Source organism: Halictus rubicundus, unplaced genomic scaffold (assembly GCF_050948215.1).
Source record: "Halictus rubicundus isolate RS-2024b unplaced genomic scaffold, iyHalRubi1_principal scaffold0154, whole genome shotgun sequence".
NCBI lineage: Eukaryota > Metazoa > Arthropoda > Insecta > Hymenoptera > Halictidae > Halictus > Halictus rubicundus.
In genome coordinates, this window is record NW_027488695.1 from 390001 (window position 1) to 400368 (window position 10368).

Sequence of the window (10368 nt, forward strand, 5' to 3'; positions counted from 1 at the left end):
AAAGGGTTAGGGTTGTGGAATCCCCGATTAATCGTGGGTTCCACTCTCATTCCCCTGGAAAAAAGGAGAATGGGGTCATAGTAAATGGTGTAAAGAGGTTGGCAACTCTGAGACCTGTAACGTGACGAGAGGTCACGAGGTTATGCAGTCCGAAAGGTTTGCGGTGGTGTGCTCGCGCAGTATTTCCCAGAGGACGGCGAGCAGTACCCGGAATCTCCTAGACCGGGTAGTCCCCCACGCTGTGTATCTAAGTGACTGGAGTAACGCAGGATGTTGAAAAATTGACGTGGGGTGTAGAGTAAGTGCAAGGCCAGGGCGTTGTGGGGAGACCACACGACCCCGAGCTGTTGTGGTGCTGGTGCGAATAAAAGGGGACCCCTCCTACCTGCAAACACAGGCGCCTACCGGCCACTTGGGGAGCAATCCCACAGCGGAGGGAAGAGCGGTCGAGCTACACGCAGCTGGTGGCGTCCTCCCACCTGGGAGGAACACACACCGTCTAGGGTTAAACCCTGTTCTCGGGAGCGTAAAGGAGCTACGGTCTCGGGAGATATCTAGACTTGGTCAGCACGTCACCCGTTAATTCTGGGAGTGTCGGAGGTACCAGTCGTTGACATAGGACGGTCTATGCCCCCTGCTTCTTTCGGGTGTTCTCGCAGGTGATCAAGAACACGCCCACTTTCTTCCCTTCTTTTACATATGGTGGCAACGATAGAAATACTCCATATGCTTACATTGTGTGCACATTGCGAAATTGATACGTAGGGTAATACAGGTGGAATTGTGGTAGTGTTTGCAGTGATTACGGCACGTCAAGATGTTTAAGCGTCGCATGGGAGGATATCCTCCGCAGCATGAGGACAGGCTACAGTTCGGCGGTACCGCTGGATATGTGGACGACATGGTTTTGAGACTCGAGGAAATTCGGGCCCAACTGCGGGGTGAGGTCTACGTCTCCGATGATGAGGATCCTTTCGATCCAAATATGCCCGTCAGAGTGATACGGGCTACGGGGTGGACGAGTGAGGGTGGGTCCACGTCTGCCAGGACCGACTCCGGGTGTATCGAGAGGGACGACAGTATCCCAGCAGTAGTAGGAGAAACCTCGGCCGAGGGGGGTGAGCCTTTGGGACATAGAAACGAATACCCTGTAAGGGGCGAGGATAAGGACGAAGATCTTCCGTTTTTCAGAGGTAACTTAGGGGAAATGTCAGAGCAGATTCTAAAGGTGGCGGCGGAGCAGAAACCAGACGACCAGGCAGAGTGTGATCGGCTAAGAACCTGGATAATGTATTCAGGGGCTGGAGTGGCGCCACCCACGTATATCAATCGGCGTCCCTTAACGAAGTGGGAAGAGGAGGGGAACCGACTAGCCCCTGTGGATGAAGCCAGTGGTAAGAAAGATGGTGAGAGGAGGGGAAGGATAATCACAAATTCGGTCGGGGAGAAAGAGAGAGGAAAGGACGGGCATACCCGCCCGAAAAGGGCCTTGGGAATGTGCGCCAGCGCTATGGCAGACAGAGTGAAGGGTGATCCAATGAGGGTGATGGGCGTACTCGGGGCTGGTGGTAATAACCGTAAGTGGGCTATCCAGGTTGCAAGGGCTATCCTCAGCGGAGGGATAGGGGAAGGTACGCTACGCAACTGGGCTGCTAGGGCCCCAGCGTGGGCGATTGGCAAAGGAGGACTGGAAGACCACGAGAATGGTAGCGAAGCTGGAGAGGCAAGGACTCTGGGAAGGAGTATGGAAGGGGTGCCTACTACGGATCATGGTAAGCAGTGGGATGGGGATGTGGCCCGCGCGCGCGATGCCTTTCCAAGGATGATAATCTCCAGCCCTGTGGCTGCAGGCATACGCGCGGGTGGGTGTGTCCATTCTGCTTGTTCGCCGAAGTGTCCGGTGACGAGGTACCTAGAGTAGTGGAATACGGCGGGAGGGCTTGCCGGGAGTATGCACCGGGCAAGCTGAGGGAGCGTCTCTCAAGTGGCTCGTTAAACTCAGGATGGTCGGAAGCAGCGGCAGCGGCCCTACCCATATTCCTGCCGATACCGATGCTAGTTCAGACGGATACGGGGCAGTTTTACTGCAAAAAGCGTGCGACGATAAGGTGTTCCATCCCGTTCATTATATGAGCAAAAAAACTACAGATGCAGAAAGAAAGTACAGCTCGTATGAATTAGAATTGTTAGCGATAGTAAGAGCAGTGCAGAAGTTTCGGGTGTACCTATTAGGATTAGATTTCGCAATAATTACTGATTGCCAAGCGGTGCAAAAGACTCTGTATAAGAAAGATTTGTGTCCGCGAGTTGCGAGGTGGGCGTTGACTCTCGAAGAGTTCCATTATAAAATCGAACACCGATCGGGTGAACGTCTGAAACACGTTGATGCGCTAAGTAGATATCCGGTGTTTATCGTGGAAGATAGGATGCACGAAATTATCCGGAAAACACAAAACGAAGATGAACGCATTCGAGCCATAAAACAGGTATTGGAAAGGGAAGCGTACGAGGACTATTTAATAGAACACGATTTATTGTTAAAGAGATACGGTGATAAAACTGTTGTAGTACTACCAGCGAGTATGTTTGTAGATACTATTCGACGAGTGCATGAGAATGGACATTTTGGAGTGAAGAAAGTTGTAGAGCAAATTAAGGAAGAATTTTATATCCCGAATTTAAGCGAGCGAGTAGAAAGAGTAATTAGCTGTTGCGTACCGTGCATATTAGCCGAAAAGAAAAAAGGTAAAAAGGAAGGGATGCTCTCCCCCGTTCCCAAAGGAGACACACCATTATGCACTTATCATATCGACCACCAAGGCCCGATGGTATCGATGGGAAAAAATTATAAGTATATATTAGTCGTAGTAGACGCTTTTGCTAAATTTGTATGGATTTACCCAACGAAGACGACAAATACAGCGGAAGTACTAAGTAGGTTGGTCGCGCAACAAAAAATTTTCGGAAATCCGAAGCGTATTATTTCTGATAAGGGAACCGCGTTTACGTCGAAAGAATTCAAAGAGTATTGTGCGTCGGAGTCCATCGAACATCATACGACCACAACGGGTGTACCACGCGCGAATGGACAAGTTGAGCGCGTTAACCGTACCATTATTCCGGTGTTGACAAAACTCTCGTTAGATAACCCCGACCATTGGTACAAACACGTCGACCGGTTGCAACGATGTATAAATAGCAGTTTTCAGCGCGCGGTGGGTATGACCCCATTTGAGATACTTTTTGGTGTCAAGATGCGACAAAAAGAAGATGTGAGAATTCTTTCGCTTATCGAACAAGAAACCGTTGAGATGTTCGATGCGAACCGCGATAGTTTGAGGCGTGCAGCAACCGAAAATACTGTTAAGATTCAAGAGGAAAATCGTCGCGGCCATAACCGAAAATGTAAAGAAGCGGTTAAATATAAAGAAGGGGATTTAGTAGCGATCCAAAGGACGCAGTTTGGAACTGGACTAAAAATTAAACCGAAATTTCTAGGGCCGTACAAGGTTGTAAGAGATAAACGGAATGATCGATACGAAGTCGTGCGGATTGGTGAAACTGAAGGGCCGAGAATAACATCGACCGCTGCCGATTATATGAAGCCGTATCTGGGTACATCTTCGGGGTCCGAAGATTTGCAGGATGGCCGAGTGTGGGATGCCTAGATTCCAGGAAAAAACAGGCGAAACGCGCTTCCCGCGAAAAACAGGCGAAACGCGCTTCCCGCGAAGAACAGGCGAAACGCGGATTCACAGAAAAAACGGACGAATAACGTCGAGACAAAAGACGAGCGAACAACGTCGACAAAAAATGCGAAGGAGAGACGATCAGGGAAATCTCTCGTCGGCTGTCGCCGTGTACGGTTGTGTCGTTGTACCGATATCTTTGTTCCGTCATTTTATTTTTCTCATTAAATATAGTATATGTTCGTTACGAGTCGGCTCATTAATTGATACCTGCCCACGTAGATCGACTACTTAATTCGATCGCAACATCGTGCAAAATAGGGAAATCCTACATATATATACAGGGTGGCCCACATAACTCTGAACAGCTGAATATCTCGAAAACTATGCCATCGATTTTAAAGTTCTTAGTCTTAAATTGCATGGAACTGAAGGGCCTTTCTGACTACATAAACGTGAACTGGCCCCCCTTCCCTTTTAACGGGGGAGGGGAGGTACCTTTATAATTTTAAATGGAACCCCCTATAAAATGTTACATATTTAGATTCTACCGGAAAAAACAAGTCAATTTTGTCTGAAACATTTTTTTGTTAGATACTTCCATGATGAGATATAACAGATTGAAGTTTCGAGTGGTAGGTACTTGAAGCGCTCGGAAATAGCGTTATGGAATTATACGCGCTTGAGTCCCATGCTTATTCATGAAGAAACACAAACAATAATATTTACAATTCTTGAGTTTGACTCACTTATCTATGAAAACGTTTTCAGTTTAGAGCTGTTATTCAAGCAGTAACATTGTGATCATGGCTACTTTTGACACAGAAGTGAATATGTTATTAACGTTAGGTGAATGCCAAAAAAATTATCGGCGTGCAGCAGTGATGTTTTTTGAACGTTATGGGATCAAACAATGTCATGCAACATTTCATAATTTAGAAAAGCGGGGATATGTAAAGGACAACATTATGTTTGAACCACCGACGACAAAAGAGGATATGAAACAAAGAATACGTGACGCTTGCGCTTGAGTGACTCCCGAAATGTTAAAAAATGTTAGAACAACTTTGATGTTTCGAGTAAATAAATGTTTGCAAGCCCGTGGTGGACATTTTGAACATTTCATTTAAAGTACATTTTATTTCTTCACGAATAAGCAAAGGACTCAAGCGCGTATAATTCCATAACGCTATTTCCGAGCGCTTCAAGTACCTACAACTTGAAACTTCAAACTGTTATATCTCATCATGGAAGTATCTGACAAAAAAATGTTTCAGACAAAATTGACTTGTTTTTTCTGGTAGAATCTAAATATGTAACATTTTATAGGGGGTTCCATTTAAAATTATAAAGGTACCTCCCCTCCCCCGTTAAAAGGGAAGGGAGGCCACTTCACGTTTATGTAGTCAGAAAGGCCCTTCAGTTCCATGCAATTTAAGACTAAGAGCTTTAAAATCGATGGCATAGTTTTCGAGATATTGAGCTGTTCAGAGTTATGTGGGCCACCCTGTATATCACAAAAGATGTGAAAAATTGAAGTTCATTCAGAACTACAGTGATAACACTGAATTTCAACTACGATGTAACTTATTATAATAATGAAATGCTAATATATGCTCCTAACTTTCGATTGCATTAGTTCATCGGTAACAATGTTCATCAAATTTTTTTTTAATTTCCAGTCTGTAGTTGAAATTTTTTATAAATTTTCCTAGAGTGAATAAGACTTCAAAAGCTCATTTCATTACATCACTTCAATTCGTACTAAATATTTCTTTGGAATTCTCTATTATAGCCAGACAAACTTTAATATGAAATGTAAAAACTTCAATTTTACATGACGCGATACGTCAAGTGATGACGAGATGCGAAGTGCTTCATGTTTCGTAAGTAACTCAAAACGTTCAAATTCTTCATTATTATTATTTTTATTGTGTTTTATATATGAGAATACGATATAGCTTCAAACTAGTGTGTTATCAAATCATTTCAACGAAAAAATTATTTCATTAGTTTTTGTCACAAAAATCTGTTTTTTGCAAAATCCTGAGGTCGTAGATAAATTTTGAGACCAGATTCGAAATCAGCGTGAAAAAAAAATCGAAAAAATCTCCAATTTTCTTGAAATTGTGCAAGTTTAACGAATTTTCTCAAGGTTAAAAAACGTTCGTACCATAATCTCGTCGCTCTACCTCATTTCCATCGAAAATTCTTTGATTTTGAATCCGATTTCGTCCAAATTGCCCACTGTGCGCCGCGCCGGGGCGTGTGTATATATATATATATGAAATAATAAATAATAAAAAATTAAATAAAATATAAATGAAATAATTTTTTTTAAACATATGTTGGTTTTCAATAGTATTATGAAGATAAGTATCTGATCATGCTCATTACCATACAATAACTTGTTCCTTTTCGTCCGGCAATCTAGTGTTAACCCTTTCGTTACGAGCGCCGGATATATCCGGCATCCATCTAATGATCTGTGTGTACGAGCGCCGAATATATCCGATATCCATGTGGCAGCCTCTATGTATGAGCCCCATCGATAGTGACATTTGTTAGAAGAAACATTGTTGTATTAAGCACAGTTCTTATTTAACGCTTAGAAAAATCTTCACACAAAAGAGGACTGACCACGCGCTATGTGTGCATTTTCGGAGCGACTCGGCGCGGCGCACAGTGTGACGAATGGCCTTTTTAGCTGGACTAAATTAACTTTCAAATAAACAAAAACTAACTGTGCTAATATAATCCAAAATAACCATGTATTAAAACCCTTGAATATTAAAACTTAAAATTCTTTTGTTGTATGTTTACAGAGCGTGTAAACTTCACCTAAAAGATGAACACCTAACCTATAAATGAATGGGCACATTTCCATACGCGCTAGAAATATGTTAAAATGTACTAAGGAGTGTATAAATTTCCTATATATGATGGATATAACATCTCAAAACATGTATTCTCACTTTGGTAATTCTTATTATATAATAATTTTTGTAAATTAAGTGTCAAAGACGGTACTTATTTTTCCACAGAAACGCCCATGTTACTACTCTTCGTTAATGAATTAGTATATGGTCCACGTAGGTCCACGCGATGATTTTTACATATAATAAAGTAGAGATTCTCTACTTTATTTTAATACCAAAATTGGCTTGCGCAACGTTGCATAACTATACGAATTTTTACAATTAAGTTACGTCGTTTTACGTACACGCTCGTGACAATCATAGCTCGGGCCGGGCGTTTCGAACGCAGCCGATGCTGATTGCCGTTGCCAATTAGCGGTTTGTTTAATCTACTCGTTGAAACCTATGGATTAAATCATTTATTATTCCAATTGACCAGATGACAGAGGAGACGCAAGAAGCGCGACATAAAGATTGTCGTAGATTTAGAGAAAAAAATACACGGAAAACGTCAAGAGTGAATACCAATTTCGACTTAATGTCAATGCTATTAATAACTTCCGACCCACTAATAAATAGTTTTCGCGAAATCCCACAAGAAAAAATTAGTTCACTGTCCCCTGAAGTTCTTGAATCATTAATAGTAAATGAAGACATAGATATTCAAGAAACAGATTCTTTATCAGAACTTGAATCTTCTGATAGAGATTCGAGTTGTGAAGATGTTTCTACGTAGTTTCAGAAGGCAATGTCTTGTTACAACAATGAAAAATATTTACTGCCTGTTATGTATATTGTTTTTTATTTTTATTTTGCTGTAAACCCAAATATTTGTCGTAACACAAATACGTTTAGATATATTCTATTTACATTTGTTTATATTGAACAATTGGTTGCAAAGGAATAACTGACCGTAACGGATAGTTATTCCTTTGCAACCAATTGTTCAATAGGTTATGGGACCAGAGAACGCAATCTCTTTGGACAGATAAAAAAAAACGTGTACGCGCGCGAGGCACACACGTTAGAAACACGTGTACGGGTAGCGTATAAGCCGTGCGATTCGGTGAACCGTGTGATTCGGCAGATCGGATAGCAGTGCGTCTCTAAAATTTTTTTTCCTCTCCGTTCGCAATAAGATGTCGGAGGCCATCTCCACGCGAAACGTTGAGAAGTTCAACGGGAAGAATTCCCTAATCTGGAAATTTCAGACGAATGCGATATTCATCGCTTGCGGTATCGACGACGCACAGTGTGTCGTCCAATGGAAAAAAGTCCGAAAATCAAAGTGTAAGATCTGCAAATTTATGTATCCTAAAATGTTCGTAACAAAACGTAGTTTCTAAAACTGCCTTAAATTTTAACTGAATAAATCAATTTGTTATTAAAATTGAGGCTGAAACTTCACTGTCAAATTCCGCGCATTTTTGAAAACATGCGTCCCTCGCAAGCTATTTGGTTTTTTAATTTGATTTTTACAGGGTGTGTTTAGCATTATTAGACCTTCAATCTCCCAAAAAGTTTTTTTAAATTATCGCAGTTTGTCCTAATTTTTTATGTTTAACAATTATCAACTTTGATTAGAGTTTTAAAAAAAGTACATCAAAGTACACCCGTGAATTTTTTTACAGTAATTGGTGGCACATTAAACTTTAATTTCGCATTGGTTTAAATCTGCTCACATTTGCTCAAGCGGAGAAAATAATAAAAAACCATATTAAGACGCTCGCGCACGGCGGCTTTCTGCGGTCTTTCGAAGAAATTTGCTGCAATTATTTTTAGACGCATGCCATTTGATAAGTACTTACATATGTGTTCAATTTTATTCTTATAAATTATATATTTAGTTTTAAAATTGTTTAAATATTTACAATCTTTCAATTCAGTATTAAAGAAAGTACCCCAAAAGGTTCCTTTGAGATTTCGTATTATATTAATTTAAAGCACATCAGACTTGATATGACGGTCGACCTTAAGTGCATAAATATACACAAATGTTAAAAATAATAGAAATGTTGACGTTGAGACGCGTCAAGAAAGAAATAATTCAAGAAGCTAGAGAATTATATTTAAAACATTATAATTGGTATGTGACGCCGGTAACTACGCATAAATTACTTTTCCATGCAGTTGAAATTATTAAAAATACAATTGTTCCTATTGGCAAATTATCCGAAGAAGCTCTAGAGGCTCAACATAAAAATATAAAATATTTTCAGGAACATAATACCCGCAAGACATCAAGAGAAAATTCAAATAAGGACCTATTAAATCGTCTTCTACTGGAGTCGGATCCAATTATTGCCCATTATAAAAAAAAACATACGAAAAAAGAAAAAAAGGATTTTGCAGATATAAGAGACTATTTATTATTAAATGAAACATCCTACTTATCAGATTCCAACTCAAACACTTGTTCTGATGATAGTGAAGCTGAAGTAGTATAGTACGTACACATATTATTTAATAACATATTATCTATGTTAATTTATTAATTAATTAATTTATTCATTTTATTTATTTCTAGGTAAAATAAAGGAATTCTCTTAAGGATTCCTAAGTTTTAATTCCTCCTTGTGAAGATTTGAATAAGTAATGTATACAGTATTGTACTTTTTTTTTAAATTTTCGTTAAAATTGTAAACTACGTTTTATGCAGTAAAAAAACATAAGAATTTATTAAAACATAAGAGTTATCGCAATTAAAAAAAAATTTTTTTTAATAATTAAAAAAAAAATTTTTTTATATACCAATCGATTCGCCTTTGCATTTTATTTCAAAAAGTATTAAGGTACTTTACTCGAAAATTTCATAATTTAAGAGTTATGACTTTTTTCCCGAATTCCCATATACTCGACACACTGTGCGACGTCGTGAACGGGACGCGCGTCAAGCCGGCGGCGGCCGACCGCCGAACAATTGAAAGTGTGGTGAAAGGATGACGCCAAAGCCATGTTTCTGATTTCATCGGCTCTGGAACCGGTACACATGCAAAGCCTCTTAACATGCAAAAGTTCGCGCGAAATGTGGACCAAATTATCCGCGATATTCGAGCAGAAATCTGAGACGAATAAATTTTTTCTGACTCAGCGATTTCACGAATTCAAGATGGAGGCGAATGATCCAGTCGTTCGTCAACCGCTATCCGTTACGGTCAGTTATTCCTTTGCAACCAATTGTTCAATAGTTTATAAGTTATTAGTTTTTCGCAACCGAATGTTCCTATTGAAGACTTTGATTTTGATCTCTGTTATTTCTTTTGTTTTATTTATATTTTCATGTTATTATATTTTTATTAAAATAGTAAACAATAATATGAAACAGAGTTGTTATTTATAAAGTGAAACCTTATACTAAACCAAAGAATAATTCTTTCCCGTTAGAATATATCTGAATCTCCAAAAAGTAACCTTTACTATCATTTTTCCAAAATTTCACTCTTCTTGTCCCTAATTAAAAATGACGTCTTCTTTGATAATATCTACTACTTGTTAAATCATTCTGTGTTACATAGATCCATTACTAACTTTGTTGTATTTTTTATTTAATTATAAATCACTTAAAATATATTGTTCAATTAACAAAAACCAACTAAATGTTGTAAAAAATTAATTATTCATATTTTATACAACTGTAAACATATTAATCGATAAATATAGAAAAATAGGCGATTTAGAAGTTTGTCCAGCTAAAAAGGCCATTCGTCACACTGTGCAGCGCCTTGTACAGCAGGAGTGTCACGGCGGACAGAGCGCTCGTA